This window comes from Bos indicus x Bos taurus, chromosome 1, assembly GCF_003369695.1.
Source record: "Bos indicus x Bos taurus breed Angus x Brahman F1 hybrid chromosome 1, Bos_hybrid_MaternalHap_v2.0, whole genome shotgun sequence".
In the NCBI taxonomy this organism is placed as follows: Eukaryota; Metazoa; Chordata; class Mammalia; order Artiodactyla; family Bovidae; genus Bos; species Bos indicus x Bos taurus.
The window spans coordinates 120,644,686-120,670,457 of NC_040076.1; positions in this window are offsets into that span (position 1 = coordinate 120,644,686).

The window sequence follows — 25,772 nt, forward strand, 5'->3', positions numbered from 1 at the left end:
ACCCAGGACTGGTCTCCTTTAGGATGGACTGGTTGGATCTCCTTGCAGTCCAAGTGACTTGCAAGAGTCTTCTCCAGCACCACAGTTCAAAAGCATCAATTCTTCAGCGCTCAGCCATCTTCACAGTCTTATATTTTCTTATATTTGTCCTTAGTTCCACACAATTCACTTTGAATCTGGTTTTTTGGGGGGGTTAGTTTACTCAAAGGCTTTATTTTGGTCTGTTTTTCACTGCTGAAACCATATGAAACTTTTAAGATATAATCAATATGCATATGATATCAGTTCATGTCCAGCATTAGATTAGATATATAGCTTTCATCTTTTTACATAGAAGAATGCTAGTCTTTTGATGAATGCTCATTTACATACATACCTTGTATGTATTTGTGCTTTCAAACATGAAAACAAAAGGAGGAATAAATGGTTTACTTGTTGGAAACCCAACTGTCCATTTTAGTTTTAACAAACTTTTTTTCATTAAGAATGGAAGATTCTGCTAAAACTATTTGGAGATTATTTTTTCTCTTTAAAATTTAACTAGATTTTAAGTTTTCTGTTCCACATGCTTGATAAATCGTTTGACCAAGAGGGCAATTCAGTTGCAGTTTTTTGCACAGAATTGTGCAAATAGCATTTGGCTACTTTTTATACCATGCAATTATCCCAAATTTATACTTCACTTATCATCCAAAGGCAGTTACCTATTGTGGAAAAACAGTTTTGGGCAAACCAAGAAGGCTTAGACTGCTGAATCATTTCATTATTTAGAAATATCTTTCACAAAATTCTTTATCTTCATTTTCCAAATTCACTCATGTGAAAAGAGTTTTTATCAAAACATTTTTATTCAGTATCACCAATTACACATAGCAAAAATAGTGTAGTCTAATCATAGGGAAATACTAAAACTTTGAGTTATTTGTATTGTTTTATATGTACTTCTTTAATATTTGTTTAACTAGTATAGGTAAAACACTGTGGAAAAGCAATAAGAAAATAATCTACTGTCAGATCTGAAATGCCCAGTCACTCACTTTTATGTAATATTTAAGGCACTAAATATAGCCCTGATATTCCCTGGTAGCTCAGGCGGTAAAGAATCCACCTGCAATGTGGGAGACCTGGGTTCAATCTCTGGGTTGGGGAGGTCCCCTGGAGGAGGGCATGGCAACCCACTCCAGTATTTTTGCCTAGAGAATCCCCATGGACAGAGGAGCCTGGTGGGCTACAGTCCATGGGGTCACAAAGAGTTGGACAGGACTGATCAACTAAGCACATAGTCCTGATGCTTTTATTATTTTCTTTTTTTGTTTACAGATCAGCAGTTTTGTCTGGGAAATTCCCTTCAAATTAGAACTCATACCTTTAAATAAGAATATTTAAAAATTGTTATATATGACAGATCCATTTATATCAGAAAATTAATCCTAATATAGATTAGTTAACTCTTTTCCTTGAGATTTTTATGCTTCTGGAAATTTAAAGGATATATTGCTTTATAAATATTGAATACTATATTTCAGAATTGTTAAAATTTTATAGTTAAAAACACCATTAGAAATAATGATGCCTAATTAAAAATTGAAAATATCTGATGCTATTATTTATAAGCTAAAATCAATTGAATAGAAAAATAATTCTCATGATATTTTTATTTTAAATAACTGGATTGGAAGTAGGAGAGAAAATAAGTTTAATGGCAATTATTTAAATCTGGTTTAGTTGATTTCTTAAGGTCAGTGCACCTAGACTCAAATGGCATAATTCCGAGAAGTCTCAGGCCCTTATTAATATGAAGACATATCACCAAAGCATGAGTATTTGGTTCTGTTTACTTTCATGCAATTACATGTAGACTTTGCCAAAGAATCAATACAGCAATAATATTTGAAATATTAAATTCTCACACTGAAAACTAGATTATACATTTAAACAAATTGGACTCTATTATAGTACTGTTTTCAACGGTTTGCCACCCTAAATAATGATTTTAAAATATGGCACCCTAAATATATTACATGATGTCTGAATTGTCCTTAGTGACAAAATTTCAGGAAAAAAATGGAGAATAAAATATGTTGATTTAATGCAAAACCATGTTTAAAACCCTTGTTTGCAACAGGTGTGCTACTGCATGTGATATTAAATATCGTTTGTTATTTTTAAAAGTAGGAGAATTTGAGCATAGGAAATAACCAAATTATCACTTTGGACCTTTTAATATGGAGATGTGTTTCCATCTATCTAGAGAATGATATTGCTATTTTTTATCAGATGTACTCAATTTCATAGTGTTATTTAAAAAAAATATTGCATAAGCTTGCTAGTAAACTTGATTCTCAGAAACATTTTGACACAAAAGGCAATTTGTCCTACTTCTAGATCTCTATAGCATCTTATGTTAACTTAATACCAATAATCTACTGTTGAGTCCCCAAGCAATGCACTAGTGTATGTTTGTACTTTTAAATTACTATTAAATTTACTATGCCAGTAGTATATTTTTAGGATATATTAAAATAAGTTCTTAAAAATGAAAAATGTAAGCTATAGCTATAAAGATGAAATCTTTAAAATTAACATTTGAATGATATGCAATTTTGGAGGAAATTATACTTCACACTCTACGTTCAATGCATTTTGATATATGGCTAATTACTTCTAGTAATATCCTTTAGTTGGATTTTTGTAACTGCAATAACAGTTTATTGCAAAATTAATTCCTTGGCACAATTTAACATTTAGTGATGTGAAGTCAAAGTGAATTGATTTTACCACAGACCACTTGTGCCCTGGCTTCCTATGTTCAAGCACTAATTGGTTATTATAGGTCACTTTAGGACTTAGTTTAAAAATAAATTAAATTGTTACAAGGTGCATTTAGTAGAAATAGCTTGATATTTTCAGCTCATGGGGTTTTATTTAAATAAAAAATGGTAAAGTAATGTAATCATCTTTGGTTATAAAAATGATGGATGAATTGAAAACATTTTTGAATCAGATCAATGGTACTGATGATTAGTACATTGTTAATCAAGTTCTTCAGATTGCTATCAAATGCTTTAGCTCTTTTGCTCAGGCTGGTGAGAGGATCATGAATATTAAAGAGATTCAAATGGATGTGCTCTCATGTAATATGGAGTACCACAAATGAAAAGACTAAATGAGGGCAGACTGTAGCTCTATGTACTGATATATCTCTTAAATAAAGAGGAATGCCTAATCTATTTCTATGTTCACAAACATATAGCAACCACATAGAATTTTTTTGTAATCTATATTTTAATCATTTTGACACCCATGGACATGATACATGAAAAATGTTTTTTTTAAAGAAAAGGTTTGCATAATAGTATTGTGTAGTTGATGATAACTAGAATGCAAAATAAAAAACAGATGAAAGATTATAGGACACAATGCATTTATTTTAAATTGTAGTATTTTAGAAATGTCTTCTTGAGAGAGATGATAATATAATACTGAATCTTTTAAACTGGTAACAAACCCTTTCTGATTTTTAAATCTATGCTACTAGAAATATATGATATATTAGGTGTTGATTTTACTTATTACTAAAACCAAATTTTTGTTTTTTAAAAGATAAATGGAAGAAAAAGTTTTCCATAGATATTGCTAAACATTTAATTTAGAGTTCATATCACTCATAGTTTAATGTTTTCCTTTATGAATATATGATTTTCAAGAATTATGAAATAACATAAAACATTGCATATTTGTGTATAAAATAGAGACAATAATACATTTATAAATGACTAACTTAAGAAAATCTCAAGCAATGGTATGACATATTTTTAGTTTAACATTGCTTATTGTTAAAATTGAATATAGGCTGATAAACATATTCATCTAATAGAAACACTCTTTTGAAAGAGTAATGCATGACCTTTAGAACCTGCCAACCCTGCACAGATGAATATGTGTGTTGATTACTTAGAAAATCCTATTTATGATGGAATGAGAGCTTAGAATAGGATTCTAAGAGGAAAGTGTGTTTGGGGTGAAAGAAATCTAAAAACAATAAGCTTCTCAGAAAAATCCAGGTTTCAGGAAAGTATCTGAGTGATCCTGAGTAATTTGAGCATGAGGACAGGGTATAGGGACCTGGAATTTGTGGTTTAAAATGGAGGATATAAAATGGGGGAGAATATGGCAATTTTTGTGAAGTGCAGATTTTAATTTTTCCTAGGTTCAGCCTTATGAATAAAGATCAGCTATATTCTCATAGTCATCGAAAACTATTGAAGTACCAGGTTTGAAAATGTCTGTATCTCAAGTTTACATTATTATCCCAAAGGAAGTAAGAAAATGAATGATCTATTATCAAAGTTACAGAGTATTCATAGGATCATAGAATAGCAGAATTTTTGAACCACAACAGAATCTGGACAAACCACTTTGTCCATATAAGTCATTTTTTTCAGGTAAAACAGTAAGTACCTGATAGGTTAAATATCCTTTTGCAAGTTAATTAATGGTAGAGTCAAGATCAGGATTAAGTTATTTTTCATTTGTAATCCAATCTAAGATTTTCCCTTAGTATTTAACTACCATAAAAAGCAGAGACATTACTTTGCCAACAAAGGTCCGTATAGTCAAGGCTATGGTTTTTCCTGTGGTCATGTATGGATGTGAGAGTTGGACTGTGAAGAAGGCTGAGCGCCGAAGTATTGATGCTTTTGAACTGTGGTGTTGGAGAAGACTCTTGAGAGTCCCTTGGACTGCAAGGAGATCCAACCAGTCCATTCTGAAGGAGATCAGCCCTGGGATTTCTTTGGAAGGAATGATGCTAAAGCTGAAACTCCAGTACTTTGGCCACCTCATGCAAAGAGTTGACTCATTGGAAAAGACTCTGCTGCTAGGAGGGATTGGGGGCAGGAGGAGAAGGGGATGACAGAGGATGAGATGGCTGGATGGCATCACCAACTTGATGGACGTGAGTCTGAGTGAACTCTGGGAGTTAGTGATGGACAGGGAGGCCTGGCATGCTTCGATTCATGGGGTCGCAGAGTCGGACATGACTGAGCGACTGAACTGAACTGAACTGAACTGAGATACAAAGATTTAACTAAACACTATTTTCCGTCTCATGCAACTTTGCTGATTAAAGACTTATAGTCAGTCCTGTCTCATTGCCTTTAGTGTTCCCAGTATGGAATACTAATTCTGAAAGGTGCTCTGAGGAACAAAAATTCTGTAGGTAAAAACCCCAAAACAACAGTTTTATATATGTTGCCTCAAGGAGAATATCAATTCCTATTAGCGTATTAAAGTTTCTAGTCAGATCAGATCAGATCAGTCGCTCAATCGTGTCCGACTCTTTGAGACCCCATGAATAGCAGCAAAGAGTCAGACACGACTGAGTGACTGAACTGAACTGAACTGAACCATAATTTTAGAACAAAACTAGAAGTTGAATAGATACAAATTTATAATTACAAACTACAATACATGGTCCGAGGAAAATTTGATCACATGAGGAGAGAAAATAATAGACTAATTCTATAAGGGTAGTGCTTTCATGATTAGAAAAAAACTTTACTAAGGAAGTGATATTTAAGTCAAAACATGAAGATGTAATAGAAGATCAGCAGATAAAGAATGAGGGAAAAGATCGTTCCAGTGAGTGGAAATGCCATGTTGAAAGATCTGATATAACTTGCATTTTTGAGAAATGGACTTCATAATATATTAACAAGTCTTGGAAATTCATGAGGAATGAGTTGGAGAAATTGGAAAGGGCTGATTGAAGATTTTGAAAAAGAACTGGCATTTAATTCTAAATACAGTGGTGGGAAACTATTGAAATATTTGAACTAGTCTTCTTAAGTATTCTGATATATTTTTTAAAGTTTAGTCTCACTGTTATAGAAAAAATGAGTTGGAAGGTCATAGGAATGCAGAAAAGAAAATCATTTAGTAGGGTTTCTCAGCCCTTCAAATAAGAAATACTTGAAGTTTGGACTAAGCTGTTACCAGGGAAAATAGAGGGAAGTGAATGGAATCAAAATATGTATTAAAAGTGAAGCCAAATCTGACTTCTTTACCCTGATACCAAATTAAATCTTAGAGACAGAGTTTTGGGTGAAATAGAAAAGGACAGCTTTGTTGCTTTGCCAGGCGAAGTGGGCCACAGCAGGCTAACATCCTCACAATGGTGTGTCCTGACCTGGTATGGGTAGTGAGGAGTTTATAGTAATGATACAAAGAAGGCATGATCAGCTCATGGACAATCTTGTGATTGAGCTGAAGTAAAAGTGAGTCAGCATCACTAACCTTCTGTTTCCAACTAGTCTGGGGTCTCAGTGCCTGTAGGGAGCTTACAATTAACTTCTCTCACCTGGTGAGGGTTTGGTATCTGCAAAACAGCTCAAAGATATTGTTATGTACATCCCTTGTGGGAGACCTAAACCCTGGCCCAATGCTGCACTATAGTTTTTTTTATTTATTTATTTTGACTGTTGCTCCCTTGTCTCTGTATGCCCTTCATTCCCTAATTAGCAACTATTTGAACTCGCTCATTGGAACTGAGGAAGGGTCATGGAGGCTGAATGAAGCCTATTTTCAATAATCAAGAAATGGAGGACACAGAGAGGTTTTTGTGCCCAGGAGCCCCACAGGGTCATGCTCAAAAGTTGAATCAAAATATATTGGTAGTTTTGTTGTAATGGATTGGGAAAGTTGCTAAAGGGAAAAGTTAATTTCTTCAAGATATCTGGAATTTAAAAACTTGAGTGATTGCAAGTTTAGTTTATTGGGAAATCAAAGATATGCTGAAGAAAAAATGGGTAGAAAATCGGGGATTAGTATTAGACACAGTGTCCTAGGAATAGCATGATTTTATTGAATAGAAATGCCATGTAGGCAATTGGAAAGAGTAGTCTGAAGCTCAGAAGAGATATCTGGATAGAGGTGCAGATTTGAGATCTTTTCAAATCTGGGGATAGATGTGATTCTCTAGGAAAGGGCCCAGTGGAGGAGTTAAGTAGAGAGGAATGAGCCCCTACATGAGACTAAAGAATAGTATGGAAGGAAACCAGGTGAGTTTGGTGTTCCAAAGCCAATGAAGAGAAGTATGATTCAAGAACACCTTCAAATTTTTTGAATGCTATTAAGAAGTTGTAGTGAGTTGAACTGTGCTCTCCAAAATGATATGTTCAAGTCTCAACTTTCCTGTACCTGAGAATGTGACCTTTATTAGAATCAGGGCTTGTATAAATGTAATCAAGTTAAGGTGAAATTATATAGGATTTGGGTGGGCCTCAAACCCAATGACTGGAATCCTTTTAAGATGAACAAAGAGCACAAAAAAACACAGAAGTCATGTGAGGACAGGGTATAGATTGTAGTGATCAATCTATGTAGATTGTAGTCAACCAAGGAATGCTGATGATTGCTGGGAGGCACCAGAAGCTAAGGAGGAGACCTGGAATGGTTTCTTCCTCAGAGCCTCCAGAAGAAAGCCATCTTGTGACAACACCTTGATTTCCATCTATATTGACCTCCTGAACTGTGGAAGAATAAATTTGTCTTTTAAACCATACAGTATGTGGTAATTTGTTACAGAAGCCCTAAAAAACTAATACAGAAGTCTAGTAAGATGAGGATTTGGGCGTTAGACAACAGAAACATATCTTTCTTCTCTATGAAAAGCAGAACAGTTTCATGGGGTGTCAGGGGGTGGAATCTGTGTTGTGTTAATTGCTCAATTGTGTCCAGTTCTTTACGACCCCATGTACTGTCACTCACCAGGCTCCTCTGTCCATGAAATTCTCCAAGCAAGAATACTGGAGTGCGTAGTCATTCCCTTCTCCAGGGAATCTTCCCAACCCAGGGATCAAACCTGGGTCTCTCAAAATGCAGGCAGGTTCTTTACTGTCTAAGCCACAAGGGAAGCCCCATCTTAGAGTCCATAGTAGAGGGGCCTAAAAAAATGAGCAAAAGGGGATGAGAAGAGAGGTAGGAAAATAGCTGAAAAGTGATCAGTAACTTTAATTTATTGAGGTGTACTGAGATATGTGTGGATACATAATTCTAGGACACAGATTTTGTAGAGGTGTATAAATTGAAGAGCTTCAGAAAGGGATGACTGGCAAAAGGAGAACTCTGCCAAGACAGTATGGGGAAGTGTTCCATTTACATACACACTCTCCATTGTAATTAGAAAGAGGGAGAGAAAGTGCAAATTTAGCTGGAATCCTATGGTGAAGAGATGAAGCATGTCATATCTAGTAGCTTTTATCTTCTTGATTAAAAACGTTGCAAGATCACTCGTTGAGTATAAGGGGGTGAAGCAAAGTTGGATATTACAGAATAGTGAAGAAGGTGTGAAATTGTAGGTTTGAAGAGAGAAAAAGCAACACTGCTTAGCAGTATGCAGTGTTGATTTGTGGGTGCTGGTCATGAGTTGATAGTGAAACCAGCACTCCCAACTGGGGATCATAACCCAAGGTTTAAAGAGATTTTTGAAAGTCCAGTATCTATTGCATATGTCTCTTTATATTTAATCAGAGATATATATGCTTCTCTTTTATTGGTGATTATCTTGAGGCATCCTAGTTCTCTAAATCAACACAAGTGAAAGATTCTGCAGTCACTGAGGTAAAATGGAGAAGAATAGTATTTTTGTTCTAGCTCTTCTATTGCCATTCACTGAACTCTCAACGATCCAGTTCAAAACTATTAAAATAGAATTAATACAGTAAGAGTCAATAGTCAAAGCTTAAGAGAAAATAATGCAGGGACGAATGAACATCGAATGAAAAGTTATAACCACAATCCATGTACCAGTGGTGTAGTTGTTAGGCTACTCTAACTTTTATTGGTTTTCAAGGTGGTTCAGTTGAAATTTGAAAAGGGATAGTGAAAAGTCCAGAAGCTCTGAAATTCCTGACATTTAGAAAGTTAATATATCAAAAATCTTTCAAAAAGATGTGATTGAAAGTGACTTCAAACCCTCGATTGAAAAGTATACTACTTCCACAGTGTAGTGTAGCCTAACAATAATTTATTTTGAAAGCTGTAATTCACTTTTGACATTATCATTTGAAGTCTTGGATGCTTTCAACTGTAATGATTGGCTCTGAGCTACAATGGGAGATTTCCTGAAAACATTACTTCTTAATAACAGCAGTCAGAAGAGTACAAAGTAAAATGTGTGGAATCACATAGTTTAAGTCCAAAGCACCCAATGACATGAATCAGAATAGCAATCTATCATTAAAAACATTGTAATCCTACGGCTACAAATGAATAAGGGAGGAAAAAGGATTTAAAATAAAATAACTGTGAGATTTCACTGTTTTAAATGGCTTCAAGTGTCATGTGCCTTAGCTAAACACTGGGGAACCAAAAAGAAAATGACAGTGAGATTTAAATGTTCTGTCTTGAGCCACTGGGTAGCACATAAAATTTCTAATCTGTTTTATCTGAGTCTGGTATGTAAGTTTGGAATTTAGGTTGGAGGTTCATTTAACCTGAAGATTCACAAAAACAGAACTCTGGAGGATGTTAACGTCTGCTTAACAGAGCTTTCCAGATTAGCTCGCATTGTGATTCTCAAACAGTATTACAGATTATGTGGGAATAAAGAGATTTAGATTTCATTTTCCTATTCTCAACATGATTACTTCAGCATAGGATTTTTTTTTTTTTTAACACAGAAGGTCTTCAGGATTGCCTGCGTATTGCTGAAGGTGATAGGGAACAGGCATTGAATACTTAATAGGAGATAAAGCCCCACTTGTGCCCCTATTTCTAGTGATAGCAGGTTGAATTCAGAATATGCAGAATTAACATATGCTACTTTGCCAGAAGGACTTCTGTCGAAGTTTTTAGAGCAATTCTGCAGAACAAAGGGCTCATTACTTTTGCCTAATTAAAATGGTAAAGCCAACTGTGGAAACTAAAATAGCGGGGTGGTGTCACATGACAATCCCTTATTAGGTCCTTTAATTTTTTCCAGGTCTCTGAAGAGTCACTCTCCATGACTGAGGCCACGTGCTATGAGTTTCTACACATCCACACTGCACTTGGGGTAGACCAGTGACTATCAGCCAGGCTGTGTGTTGGGCCATAATCTCTTCCAGATTTTAGAGAAAAGAAAATAAGTGACTGCTGAGGTGAGAACTGAATATTCTATTAGAGGATTAAGGAACCTGGAACTATTTAAGAGGAGATTTGTGAATTGATAGGAAAAGTTGAAATGAATATTGCTAATGACATCTTTTTCCTGTAGGATCAGAAAGGAGGGTGAAAGACTTAAGGAGAGTGAAAATGAAGTGACTTTGAGTAGCAGTAGGAGGCAGGGAGGAAGGAGGATTTCTAATGAAATGGAAAGTGATGGGGGAGGAAAGCAAGGTAGAGAAAGACAAGAAACTGAGGTGGGAATGCTGTGGAGAAATTGATCCATGCTCGTGCTGTCAGCCTCTTATTTAAATGAACTTTAATTATAAGATCTATAACTATCTCAAAACAAGAAAAAAGTTTGTTAAAATTTAATATGCTATAATTTAAAAATTCCCCTCTTCTGATAAAATAAATGACTAATGTGTATAATACACACCTTGTTTTCATAATCTAGGAATCTTATTTTTCCTCTTAAAAACAATGCCCCTCTCCCAAAACAAACAAACAAACAATGCCCATTTACTTCCAGATATATCTATTTAGTAGATATTTTGCGGAAAGCCTCATTGCATTCATGAGATTAGCCATCATTAGGGGAGGTAAATCTGTTTGAATAATTTAAAACCTTTACTGATGAAACTTTGCCTGTCTTTAATGCTGGAAGTTTGCATGGCCTTCATTATGAAATAAATGGATGTAGACCACAGAGGAGCCAACAGAGGGTGCCTTGTGTGGTCAATTCATTGCCTGAGATTAGGACCCCAATTTGACTGCAGCATGTTATTCTCATTTGCTAATGCTTCGTGATTATCTTCTTTTAGGTTAGGCAGTTTAATGATTTAGTGCACATTATCTCATAGTAAAAATGTCATTTATTGTTTAAAGATTGCCTTCCTTCTCTCTGACCTGCATATTCTCCTTAGAGGATGTTTCTTTTACTTCGTGTAATCATCTTCAAACATGTTTCACTGTAGAAAAGTACATAAAGATTCAGTAAATATCATACTTGGATATACTGTGCTATAAATATTTAAATTATGTAAAAAGTAAGTTAGATCATATAAAGGTCTGTTTTCAAACTGGAGTGTGTACTCTTTCTTTCTTTACCCCTTGGAGTAGCCCTGGGTGCTGAAAACTGTAGTATGAAAGTGGTATGTTTCTAAAGATCATTTATGTTACTTTGTAGAAAGTAGTTTAAAACATTAATTGTATTAAGATAAATTTCAATGTGTTATGGAAACAGAGTAAAAAAAATTATTGTGCATTTTAAAAATACTATAAGAGACTTCAAAGAAATTTTAAGATTAAGTCAGACACTGACTCGCCTCTGTTTTGGGGAATTCTTGTACAAAAAAGTAAGATAAGCATAGCTACAGGGTCTAGTAATAATAAGTTATGAACCCCTTCTTGTTTACTAAATTATGCTCTGATACTCTGAGTTATCCTGAATAGGAACAAACATTTCCCAAACTGAAAAAGTTTGCATTTGACTACTCAGATGAGTAGACTTAGAAAACCAAAAGTATCCTTGCTTTATCTAACTTAAATAACCCAGGCAAGGTAGTAGGTTATCATAACACAGAGGTCTTGAGCTAACAGCACTATTCACATTGATTACTCCAAATCCAAATCCAAGGGTCTTTATTACCAGCTGACTCAGACAGACTGTATAGGGAGAGAGAAAGCGTGTCATTAAGTAGTGCTGATGTTTTTAATCCTTATAGTACATATAATTTTCTAGTATGTTTTTGTTTCAATGTGTGTGTGTGCTTAGTCACTCAGTCATGTCTACTCTGTGACCCCATGGACTGTAGCCCACAGGCTCCTCTGTCCATGGGGATTCTCCAGGCAAGAATACTGGAATGGGTTGCCATGCCCTCCTGCAGAGGATCTTCCCAACCCAGGGATCGAACCCAGGTCTCCTGCATTGCAGGCAGATCCTTTACTGCCTGAGCCACTAGGGAAGCCCAAGAACACTGGAGTGAGTAGCACATCCCTTATCCAGGGGGTCTTCCTGATCCAGGAATCAAACCCGGGTCTTCTACATTGCAGGCAGATTCTTTACCAGCTGAGCTACCAGGAAAGCCCATTTCACTGCACACAGTACAGTATAAACAACAAAAAAATTCACTGGAATTTCTAAAAGGAAATGATACTGATATATGAAACAGACAATAAATTTAGATTTTTTGCAAAGGTAGTAGGCACTCTTGATTTATCTCTTTTTTTGTAGCATCTGCTATTATATTCTAAGGACATTAATAAAGAACAGGGAACAACAATAATTTAAAATTTATTAAATGCTTGCAAATATTCAAAAATAAAATTTTAAAAACTATTCAGTTTGCTAAATTCTTAGGTAAAGGTAAAAGTAGTTCTTTTGTTATTGAAATACATTTAGAGCAAGTCAGTCCCTCAGAAAATTAATATTAATTTCCTTTCTCTAAATATTAGGACTTTCTTAATCCCATCAAAAGGAAATGCATTTTAAACCTTCTTACATTTAATAGGGTTATTATTTTGCATTGTAAGCAACTCGTGTAAGTAATCTTCAGCCTGACAGGCTGGCACCATTAGAGTCTGGTTAAATCAAATATTTCCGTGACCTATAATTTCAAGAGCAGAAGAATTCTAGTTCTGATTTACAAAGCTTTTCTGTATCTTGTCTTCCAGGTAATTTTCAACTCAGAAAACTAATGTCGGGTCCTGTCAAGTGTTCTTTTTCTTATACAATCTCTCAGAATTAATATGTATCCTCTGAACTAGAATCTGCTATTAAAGTGCTTTCTTCTTATTCCAAAGCATTATGTGGATTTTTCTGCTCTTAACCATTGGCGTTTAGGGGGATGTATAGTCACGTGACATACCAATCCTTTCATATCTTCTCCTCTTTTCCTCTGAAGCTGCAAAGGAATGTGAAATGATACACAGCTTACATCTGCTCTCCATGCCTGACTACCTCTCAGCTTCACAGACCACAGACCTTTGTTCTTCCTCCTAATCCGGGAGCGTTGGGCTTTATAGCATTCTCTCTCACACATTTGTCATTCTGTTTCTTTCATTTTGATATTTCCATTTTCCTTCCACACTTGAAAGTTATTCACTTATACCTTGGATAATGCTAGTCAAAGTAATGTTAAATAAAACTAAATGAGATTTTCTCCCTGTAAAATATGTTGAAGGTGTTAACTTGACTTAGGGATGAGACCATTTTACTTTCTTGCGTTTTTATGGTCTCCATTTTGAGTATTGGATGAAGTAGATAAATTTCTGGCTTATTAGAACACATTGCATTGTCTTGTGCTTTTCAGATTTTTTTTTTTTTTAAACTACATGCCCTGGGGTAGCTGTGATCCCAAAGCCACAAAGTCATTTGGAGTCAAAAGTGCTGTTTTAGACTCTGGCATCACCCTGTATTCAGTGAGATTTTTCCAAGCTTTTACTTCTCTTTTATGAAGGTAGCTTTTCTTCTTTTACTGAAATTACTTCAGTGGAAGTTACTGGTGCCCTCTACAAAGTGAATGGCTTCTTCGTTGGTCATTAACTTGATGGACATTGACATTGGATGTTGTTGCTCACATTGAGAGCATCTCCACCTTCTGTTTTCCTGTTCTGCTTTTAACCTTTATTATGTTCTTTTGGGTTCTTTTTTGTCTTCTACCACTTAGCATAGGACTTTCTCAAGGTTTTATTTTTACCTTTATTTTTTTTCTCTACATTTTTTCCTTGACTGTCTTTCACCATTTCAACTTGTCTTTATATAGTATTTTCCTAAATTGATATCTTGAAGGCCCTTCTAACGATATTTCTCACAGCTTGAGACGTATTTCTCCATTGACATTATACTGGCATATTAAGGTAAGAAATTTTAAAAATAACTTATTTCCTAGTATTATCTAATTTTTTTTTTTAAGAATCCATTCTTGCCTAATGTTGCATTAATTTTTGTAATGTAACTTCCCTTCTTCAAAGTTCCTAGTGATTTCACAATGCCTTCTTGCTTTCCCTTAACATGAGCTGGAGTTTCTCCCTCCTTTAATTCTGTTAGGTTGGCAAAATGTCCGTTCAGGTTTTTCCATACAATGTTATTAATTTGATTTTGGGGAGGGGGGTCAGATGGACATGACTGACTAACACTTTCACTTTTTCACTTTTATGTAATTAATTAAAGCTGCATAGGGCCTTCTTGTCTTATTTTGTTATTCCTTCCTCTTCACAGGAAGTTTCACCAATTGAAAGAGAAACCCTTGTGTGGCCATTCATGTGAGTCCTTATTTAGAGAACAAATCCTTATGCTACCTTTGCATGGTCAGGATAGTGGGCTGTTTAATGTCACTGGACAGGCAGTGCTGCTAATATTAGTTATGTTAGAGGTGATGTTTTTGGTAAATAGGTAGGGTTTATGCTTACTGACCTGCCTTTACTTTTTAAAACCTTTCCTTTGGTGCATGCCCATGTCAGGTTAACATTAAACTAAATAATTTAATGTTGTGTGTGTTAGTTGCTCAGTCGAGTCTGACTGTTTTCAACCCCATGGACTGTAGCTCACCAGGCTCCTCTGTCCATGGAATTCTCCAGACAAGAATACTGGAGTGATTGCCATTCCCTTCTCCAGGGGATCTTCCCAACCCAGGGATTGAAGCTGGGTCTCCTACATTACATAGTTTCTTTACCATCTGAGCCACCAAGGAAGCCCTAATTTAATGTTAATTTAGGTTTATTTGCTGTTAACTAGGGACTTCCCTGGTGACTCAGACATAACAAATCTCCTTGTAATGCAGGAGACCCAGGTTCAATGCCTGGGTCAGGAAGATCCCTTGGAGAAGGAAATAGCAAGCCACTTCAATATTCTTGCCTGGAGAATTCCATGGACAGTGGAATTCCTGGTGGGCTACAGTCCATGGGGTCACAAAGAGTGGGACATAACTGAAAGACTGACACTTCACTTCACTGATGTAAGCTTACGCAGGGAGAAATATTTCTTGTTACTTACATTAACATTACTGCTTCTGTTGTTTAATAGATTCATTTCAGTTCAGTTCAGTCACTCAGTTGTGTCCAACTCTTTGCGACCCCATGAATTGCAGCACGCCAGGCCTCCCTGTCCATCACCAACTCCCGGATTTCACTCAGACTCACCTCCATCGAGTTGGTGATGCCATCCAGCCATCTCATCCTCTGTCGTCCCCTTCTCCTCCTGCCCCCAATCCCTCCCAGCATCAGAGTCTTTTCCAATGAGTCAACTCTTTGCATGAGGTGGCCAAAGTACTGGAGTTTCTGCTTTAGCATCAGTCCTTCCAATGAACACCCAGGACTGATCTCCTTTAGGATGGACTGGTTGGATCTCCTTGCAGTCCAAGGGACTCTGAAGAGTCTTCTCCAACACCACAGTTCAAAAGCATCAATTCTTTGGCACTCAGCTTTCTTCACAGTCCAACTCTCACATCCATACATGACTACTGGAAAAACCATAGCCTTGACTAGATGGACCTTTGGTGGCAAAGTAATGTCTCTGCTTTTGAATATGCTATCTAGGTTGGTCATAACTTTCCTTCCAAGGAGTAAGTGTCTTTTAATTTCATGGCTGCAATCACCATGTGCAGGGATTTTGGAGCCCCCCAAAATAAAGATTTAATAGATTAATCCAGTATAAAACTAGGAGTTGATTTACTTCTTGTTGCTATCAAGGTAAACATATTTTTGCGCTTGAACATTTTCTTAATTGGTGGCTGCTTTTAAGGTAGTCAGGTTGTACTCGTTTCTAAAAAGCTGTGCTTTTTAGATTAACATTTAAAAATACACAAAAATTTATAATTTTTGTGTATTTTTAAAAGTTGAACTGATTCTTTTCTTGTACAACCAGCTTTTACCAGGCTCATTAGTTTTCTGCCTCTGCTTAAAATCTTCTTTGTCACATAGTCAAGCTTGTTCTAATAAACTGTTCATTAGTAACTGGCCTGGTTTCAGGATGTTTAACTTAAGATTTAAACTTAAGTTCTCTTTGTTAAATGTTTACTAGTTAAATTATGCAACAGGTAAAAGGGGTTAACCTTGCTTTTTATTACTTTTAATGCTTCTTTCATCATTCACTTCCAGTACTTCCTCTATAATGCCGAGTTATTTTAAATTTCTGTCTCCTATACTTTAAATATTGGGTGAATGATTTATCTGATTTGCTTGCTGTAGTTAAATTTGTGGGAAGTTTGGGCTAAATTTTAGGGATTCCCTGGTGGCTCAGACAGTAAAGCGTCTGCCCACAATGTGGGAGACCTGGGTTGGGAAGATCTCCTGGAGAAGGAAATGGCAACCCACTCCAGTACTCTTGCCTAGAAAATTCCATGGATGGAGGAGCCTGGTGGGCTACAGTCCATGGGGTCGCAAAAAGTCAGACAGGACTGAGCAAATTCAGTTTCATTTCACTTTGGGCTAAATTTAGCTCAAAGCACTCATAAATTATGAAATCTCCTGGGTGTAAACTAGGTGCTTTTGTTTAAACTATACTTTGATTTATCCAGCCACACTTTCCATTATGCTTACCTTGTTACTACTTGTCTCCTCTAATATAGTCAGTACTTGCTAATAGGTTATAGAGGGTTGTTGTGATATTTAAATGAGTCATGTACATGGGTATACATTAATGAACTTCATAATACCAATTTCTGTGTATATAATGACAATTTATTTTTTCTTGCTAATTCTTATAGCTCATTTCTTTCCTTGCCTTATTGTATTGGATGAAATGTCCATTCAAATATCAAGTCAAAATCGATATAGTAAGCACTCTTGCCTTTTCTGTTTGTGAAAGACTGCATCTAAGTTTTCACCATTAAAGCCCATTTTCTATGGGATATTATTTATTAGGTTGTGTGGTTTTCATTTTAGTTATGAATATATGTTGAATGATAAAGTTTTTCTGCATATATTGTGATATACATGTATTTTGTTTTTGGAAATTTTGTAATATGGTAGATAATATTAAACAAGTTTTCTAATGTAAATAAACTTTGTTTCCCTGGAATAAATAAATGTGGTCCACTGGAGAAGGGAGTGGTAAACCACTTCAGCATTATCGATTTGAGAACCCCATGAACAGTATGAAAAGACAAAAAAGTTATGACATTGAAAGATGAACTCCCCAGGTCAGTAGGTGACCTAAATGCTACTTGAGAAGAGTGGAGAAATAGCTCCAGAAGGAATGAAGAGGCTAAGCCAAAGTGGAAACCATGTCCAGTTGTGGATGTGCCTGGTGGTGAAAGTAAAGTCTGATGCTGTAAAGAACAATATTGCATAGGAACCTGGAATTTTAGGTCCATGAATCCAGGTCAATTGGAAGTGGTCAAACAGGAGATGGCAAGAGTGCACATGACATTTTAGGAATCAATGAACTAAAATGACCCGGAATGGGTGAATTTAATTCAGATGACCATTGGATCTACTACTGTGGGCAAGAATTCCTACCATAATGATGTACATCTGTTTTAAATCATTGCTAGATTTATTAATAGCTAAGATTTTTGCATTTATAATAAGTGAAATTCGTCTGTGAATTTTCCTTCTTTTACTGTCATTTCCCAGAATTGTTAAGGTTATACAGTTGATCCTTGAATGACATGGGTTTGAATTATGCACGCCCTCTTATACATGGATTCTTTCCAGTGGTAGATACTGTATTAGTACATGATCCATGGCTGGTTGAACCTGAGTATATGAACCTCAGATACAGAGGGAAATGTAGATATACAGGAAGTGCTTATGTGGAGAGATGACTTTAAGCCATAAGCAGATTTTTTTTTTTTTACTCTGTGGAGGGTTAGCACCCCTAACTCTCAGGTTTAAAATTCAGTTATCATTGTATCTTCTTTCCCAAAGCTATCACTCATGAATTTCTTTATTTCTGCTGGTGATATCTATCGAGGAACATTTTAAAACCCAGACCCTTTCTCACCACCCTCCTAGAATTGATTTGTTTTCACATGTGGTTGACTTTTTTCTTAGTAATGCTTTATAATATATTATTATTTTTCTCCTCAATACAATTAATTTCATTCCTAAGTTGCTACAACTCACTTCAGATTGTTGCCCACATTTGACTCCAACATATGACCCATCACAGGATTAGTCCTTGAAAAACCTCAAGGCACCATGTCACATTTTTACTCATTAAATTCAAAGACTCACTATCATGTATAGATTAATATTTTTTTCTCTGCCTTTCTCCGGCAGGTTTCTTCCCTAATGAGTTGCCTTAGTTGTTTTTATTACTGCTCTTATTTCTAAGTTTCTGTTGCTGTGTATCTATAACTAATTTCACCAAATCGATTGTAAGCACCTGTAGGGCAGAGACTATATCTATCCTTCTTCGTATTCATTACAACTTCTGGCTAAGTGCTTGACATGTTTTGTATTCAATAACATGCCCATTTCTTTGATTGATGAATCACTTGTATCTGCCTGATTAGCTCAGTTGTTAAGTGCAGGGTGCCAATGAGGCTAGGGTCATAAGATCAAGCCATGTATGGTTTAGTCCATAACCCCAGTGTGTACCCTACCTCAGATCAGCATTTCCAGAAAGCATGTGTTTGGACACAAAGTGGGAGCAAAGTAGACAATGAACATCAAGCTAGTGTAATTTCATCTTCACTACTAAAGATAACATGCCCTAAAATGTAAGGGTTCTTCCTGATGATGGATCTGCAGTACATTTTCATGTACAAAAAACAGTCAACTCAGTTTGTTTCATAGTCCTGACTCAGTTTAACTTTCAGAATATTTTCTTTCATCCTCTAAGTCAAAATCAGTACGCTACTTAATTTGTTTAAAAACGGAATCTCAAAACCGTATGACTAAAATTTATATAAAGGTTGTTTCTTGGTCATACAATTTACTTAAATTATTGTCACCATAGTCCCATCTTTTGTTTTATAACAACTTATATCTGCAAATATTCAAAAGCAGTATATCAGCCACCCTTAGAAAATTATACCCATTATTATTTTTTCCAAAATGTCCAACTTTTTGAGTTTAGTAAACATATATGTATAAATTAATTGATTTTAATAATGAGTTAGTTTCACATAAATGTATGTTCAATAAGTTATTCTTTTTTATTTTCAGTACAAGAGAAAAACTCAGTCTACAGAGACATAATTGTAAGACGAATTGAGAATGCAGTTAGGATCAAATGATTAAGGGAAAAAAATGTCTAAGAAATATCAGAGAAATTTTCAAAGTTAAAAGTACCTATGTGATGTTCTTTTTAAGTCCTATTTGACAGAAAGCTAGTAGAGATATAACACTATTTTTTTTTCTTTTCTTTTTTTTTGCCAGAAACCAGTAAAGTACCAAGTATCAGGCAAAAACTTTATGGTTTGAGTAACAAGATTTTATGCTTTCATGGGAAAGAATTATCTATAATAGGGATGAAGTAATTGGATTAATGTAAAGCTAGAATTTTTGTAAATCAACAAAACTTCCTATAGAATTTTTCAACAAATTATTAAGAGATAGTTTTTAAGAATCCATAAACATTATAACAAGTTTTTCAACAAATTATTAAGAGAGAGTTTTTAAGAATCCATAAACATTATAACAAGTCTAAAATCAGAATGGCACAAAGAAGTTCAAAGAACTGATTGACATTGCCTTTATTTCACCGTAGGAAAGAAACAAGAACACAATAGCCACTCCTCCAGAGTAACAAGCACATAGTCCAGTGAACTTTGAAATATTATGTTGAGTTTGTACTCACTCTTTTACTTTGTAACCTGAGTGACTTCCCTGCTTCCAGGTCTATTGTCACCAACTCTTATATCATGTTAGGGCTCTCAACCTCATAACTTAAGTTAATCAGACATTCTTCAGAGGAAGATAAAGGTGTTCCAAGGCTTTGGATTATGCTTATCTTTGAAAAGTGCAGCATATTGATTAAGAACATGGACTCTGATTTGCTGGTTTTCAAATGTGTTTCTTTTTTTTAATTCTTACTTTATTTTATTTTATTTAACTTTACAATATTGTATTGGTTTTGCCATATATCAAAATGAATCTGCCACAGGTATACATGTGTTCCCCATCCTGAACCTTCCTCCCTCCTCCCTCCCCATACCATCAAATGTGTTTCTATTGTGCACTAGATGTCTGACTTTGGGGCAAGTCATTTAACCGCTGTGTTACAGTTTTCATCTGTAAAATGGGGCTAATTATACCTGCCTCATGGGACAATTCTGTCCTCATATAGGTAAAGGGTTTTGAAGTGTGCTTAAAAATGGCAGATACTCAGCAGATTTTAACTATCAGTAATAACATTATTATCTTAGTTTCATGCCACCAAGATGGTCATCACTCCACTAGATCCTTGGTCCCAGTGGTATTTCTCTGCACTCCAGACCTTAGGACCTATCAAAGTTCAGTTGTGTTTGAACTTCTACCACAATGCACCCAAGTGGACAGGAAACAGTTGGTTGCACCGTCCTGCAAGGCTCTGGTTTTTGAACAATGAATGGTGTCAACAGTATAGTGGTTTGACCATTATCAATCTTCGATTTACAATATTTTAGATTTTGAAAACCCAGAACTTCATGGCCACAACACTTTACAGTCACCAATGTTTCTGATAGGAAAATATGTATTTAGAATATTAAATTTTATTTTATTTTTTTATTTTTAAACTTTACATAATTGTATTAGTTTTGCCAAATATCAAAATGAATCCGCCACAGGTATACATGTGTTCCCCATCCTGAGCCCTCCTCCCTCCTCCCTCCCCATACCATCCCTCTGGGTCGTCCCAGTGCTCTAGCCCCAAGCATCCAGTATTGTGCATCGAACCTGGACTGGCATCTTGTTTCATACATGATATTTTACATGTTTCAATGCCATTCTCCCAAATCTTCCCACCCTCTCCCTTTCCCACAGAATCCATAAGGCTGTTCTATATTAAATTTTAGTTTGGTAGAAAGTGTTTTGTAAACTTTGGGATACAACAGTGAACAAAACAGATAAAAATCACTGCTTTCAAGAAGCATGTATTTTAGTGGTTGGAGACATGCAATAAAAAAAGCACATATGAATGAAATACAGGTTGTGTTGTAAAGAGATAAGTATAAAGAGAAAAATCAAGGAAGGAAGATAGGGCATATCTAGAATGGGGAATGAGTAGCATTTGCAGTAGAAGGAAGGTTTCACTTCAATTCTTAGATTGGGTTACCAAGTAAAATTGCACTGAAAAAACTAATTTGAGAAAAGCTCAGAAGAAAATGAGAGGGTGGGCCATGAAAATTTGGGGGAAAGAACTTTCCTGGCAGAAGGAGCTACAAGTTCTAAGGTCCCGAGTTTGAACTATGTCCCTTTTGTTTGAGGAACAGCAAGGAGGCCAGTGTGGCTGAAGTAGGGTGAGCAATTATTGGTGTGATAGGATACACATTCAGGGAGACAATGAAAGCCAGATCATGTAAGGTCTGTGTATAAATATGTTATTTTTAAAAAATCTATTCTCAGAAAGTACACTGACTCTTCACACTTCTACTCCACTTTTTAAATGGTCCAAGTATTCCAAGAGGTTAGCTAGCTGTGGTAGCATGGATGCCAGTTTTCTTCTGTGCCAGAGGGAGCTACACTTCTGAGTGTAAGCATGATCCCTACTACAGTAGGCAGTGACTTAGACCTAACATGTCTGAAAAGTGCCCCTCAGAACTTAGAAGGCAATTTTCTAAGAAGATATCCAACTCTTAATACACAGTTGCACACTCCTTCATAGTTTATGAAATCATATCACCTGTGGCAATGCAGTGGGGTCTGGCAGGATAATTTCCAGCATCAGTCACAGGCTGTGCCCAATCCATGCCTCTCCTTGACTCTTAGTCCCTTGATAGGGGACTCTGTGGCTGGCAGAGCCTCCCCTGGCCCATGTGGTGCCTTAGCGAGCATTTACAAAGGCATTTCCTCATTGGCTTACTGATTAGCAACATCCATGTGAGAATTAGGGAGAAGTCTTTCTTTTCTCTGGGTGTATATGGTTCTTGCAAGGTTGAGTGACTGTGTATGGGATTTCAGTTCCATTTTACCACCTCTCCAGCTGTTGTCTTATGCCAGGCACAATTCACCTAACCTTCAATGGCCTATACTTTCTTCCTTAGGTCCTGGGACTTCTGAATCCAGTCCTTGCATGGTTATGTTCACAGGGCTCTTGGGGAACATCAAACTTGGAAACAGGAAGGGCCTATTATACTTGAATCTCAGGGAAATGTTTGTTTCCTTGGGCTACCTTTGAGAATCCAAAAGAAGACTTCAAACTCTAAACCTCTGAGAGGTTAACATTTTCATTATTTCCTTATTTAAATATTAATTCATATCTTTCCTTTTTTCTTTGTCAATCTTGTTGTAGGTTTCTATTTTTTTTTCATCTCTTCAAAGAATCAGACGTTGGTTCATTGCTATCCTCTATTGTATTTTGTTTCCAATTTCATTTATTTCTGTCCTTGTGTTATTATTTCCATCCTTATATTTATTAATGCCTTATTTCTTCTTGCTTTGGGTTTATTTTTCTCTTTTTAATGAAAGCTTATATTACTGGTTTGAAACCTTTCTTCTTTCTAATATAAGCATTTGATGCTGTATATCTCCCTCTAAGGTCTACTTTAGTGGCATTTCACAAATTTTTATGTTACGTTTTCCTCTTTGTTCAGTTCAAAATATTTTCTAATTTCTCTACAGACTTCTCTTTGATCCATAGATTATTTAGTAGTGGGTTGTTTAATTTCCAAGTATTTGGATATTTTCCTTTATCTTTGTTATTGATCTCAAGTTTAATTTCATTATGTTCAGAGAACATACTTTGATTTAAATTCTTTTATTAAGATAGTTTATCACACAGGATATTGTCTATCTTGGTAAACAGTCCACAGGCAGTTGAAGCAGATGATCTGCTATTGTTGGAGAGTGTTCTATAAATATAACTTAGATCCAGTGGACTGATGGTATCATTTAGTTCTATATCCTTACTATCAATTACTGACAGAGGAGTCTTGAAGTTTCCAACTTTAATTGTGTATTTATTTCTCCTTATAGTTCTGGAAGTTTTTGTTTCATGTACTTTAAAAAAATATTTTATTGGCATATAGTTGATTTACAGGGTTGTATTAGTTTCAGGTGTTCAGCAAAGTGATTCTGTTATAAATGTACATAGATTCATACTTTTTTAGATTCTTTTCTCTTATAGGTTATCACACAATATTGAGTAAAGTTCCCTGTGCTGTACAGAATGTCCCTGTTGGTTATTTATCTTATACACAGTAGTGTATATATATTCATTATAAGCTCCCAATTTATCCCTCACTGCCATTTTCCACTTTTGTAACCACAAGTTTTCTATAAGACTGTTTCTCTTTTGTAAATGAGTTCATTTCTACCGTTTTTAAAAGTAGATTCCACATAAGAGTGACATCACATAATATATGTGTGTCTGACTTCACTTAGTGGGAGAAGGCAATGGCAACCACTCCAGTTCTCTTGCCTGGAAAATCCCATGGACGGAGGAGCCTTGTAGGCTGCAGTCCATGGAGTTGCAAAGAGTTGGACACGACTGAGTGACTTCACTTTCACTTTTCACTTTCAGGCATTGGAGAAGGAAGTGGCAACCCACTCCAGTGTTCTTGCCTGGAGAATCCCAGGGACGGGGGAGCCTGGTGGCCTGCTGTCTATGGGGTCACACAGGGTCGGACACAACTGAAGCAACTTAGCAGCAGCAACAGCTACATTTTAAAAGCCTCTTCAAACCATAACTATTTTTTTTTTTTTTTTTGCTTTCAACTTGTACTCATATTTGAAAGAATTTAATAGAAGAATAGTCTTTTACCCAATATATACCATCTATTCTCATTTCATTTTTTTTATGTTATAAATACCTTTCAGGTATTATTTCCCTTAGGCCTTCATTTCAGTCGCTCAGTCGTGTCCGACTCTTTGCGACCCCATGAACCGCAGCATGCCAGGCCTCCCCGTCCATCACCAACTGCCGGACTCTACTCAAACCCATGTCCATCGAGTCAGTGATGCCATCCAGACATCTCATCCTCTGTCGTCCTCTTCTCTCCTGCCCCCAATCCCTCCCAGCATCAGAGTCTTTCCAATGAGTCAACTCTTTGCATAAGGTGGCCAAAGTATTGGAGTTTCAGCTTCAGCATCAGTCCTTCCAATGAACATCCAGGACTGATCTCCTTTAGGATGGACTGGTTGGATCTCTTTGCAGTCCAAGGGACTCTCAAGAGTCTTCTTCAACATCATAGTTCAAAAGAATCAATTCTTTGGCACTCAGCTTTCTTCACAGTACAACTCTCACATCCATACATGACCCCAGGAAAAACCATAGCCTTGACTAGACGGACCTTTGGTGGCAAAGTAATGTCTCTGCTTTTGAATATGCTATCTAGGTTAGTCATAACTTTCCTTCCAAAGAGTAAGTGTCTTTTAATTTCATGGCTGCAATCACCATCTGCAGTGATTTTGGAGCCCAGAAAAATAAAGTCTGACACTGTTTCCCCATCTATTTCCCATGAAGTGATGGGACCAGATGCCATGATCTTTGTTTTCTGAATGTTGAGCTTTAAGCCAACTTTTTCACTCTCTACTTTCACTTTCATCAAGAGGCTTTTTAATTCCTCTTCACTTTCTGCCATAAGGGTGGTGTCATCTGCATATCTGAGGTTATTGATATTTCTCCCGTCAATCTCGATTCCAGCTTGTGCTTCCTCCAGCCCAGCATTTCTCATGATGTAATCTGTATATAAGTTAAATAAGCAGGGTGACAATATACAGCCTTGATGTGCTCCTTTTCCTATTTGGAGCCAGTCTGTTGTTCCATGTCCAGTTCTAACTGTTGCTTCCTGACCTGCATACAGGTTTCTCAAGAGGTAGGTCAGGTGGTCTGGTATTCCATCTCCTTCAGAATTTTTCACAGTTTGTTATGATCCACACAGTCAAAGTCTTTGGTATAGTCAATAAAGCAGAAATAGATGTTTTTCTGGAACTCTCTTGCTTTTTCCATGATCCAGTGTATTTTGACAATTTGATCTCTGGTTTCTCTGCCTTTTCTAAAACCAGCTTGAACATCTGGAATTTCACAGTTCACGTATTGCTGAAGCCTGGCTTGGAGAATTTTGAGTATTACTTTACTAGCGTGTGAGATGAGTGCAATTGTGCGGTAGTTTGAGCATTCTTTGGCATTGCCTTTCTTTGGGCTTGGAATGAAAACTGACCTTTTCCAGTCCTGTGGCCACTGCTGAGTTTTCCAAATTTGCTGACATGTTGAGTGCAGCACTTTCACAGCATCATCTTTCAGGATTTGAAATAGCTCAACTGGAATTCCATCACCTCCACTAGCTATGTTCATAGTGGGCTTCCTAAGGCCCACTTGACTTCACATTCCAGGATGTGAGTGTGAGTGATCACACCATCATGATTATCTGGGTCGTGAGGATCTTTTTTGTACAGTTCTTCTGTGTATTCTTGCCACCTCTTCTTAATATCTTCTGCTTCTGTTAGGTCCCTACCATTTCTGTCCTTTATTGAGTCCATCTTTGCATGAAATGTTCCCTTGGTATCTCTAATTTTCTTGAAGAGATGTCTAG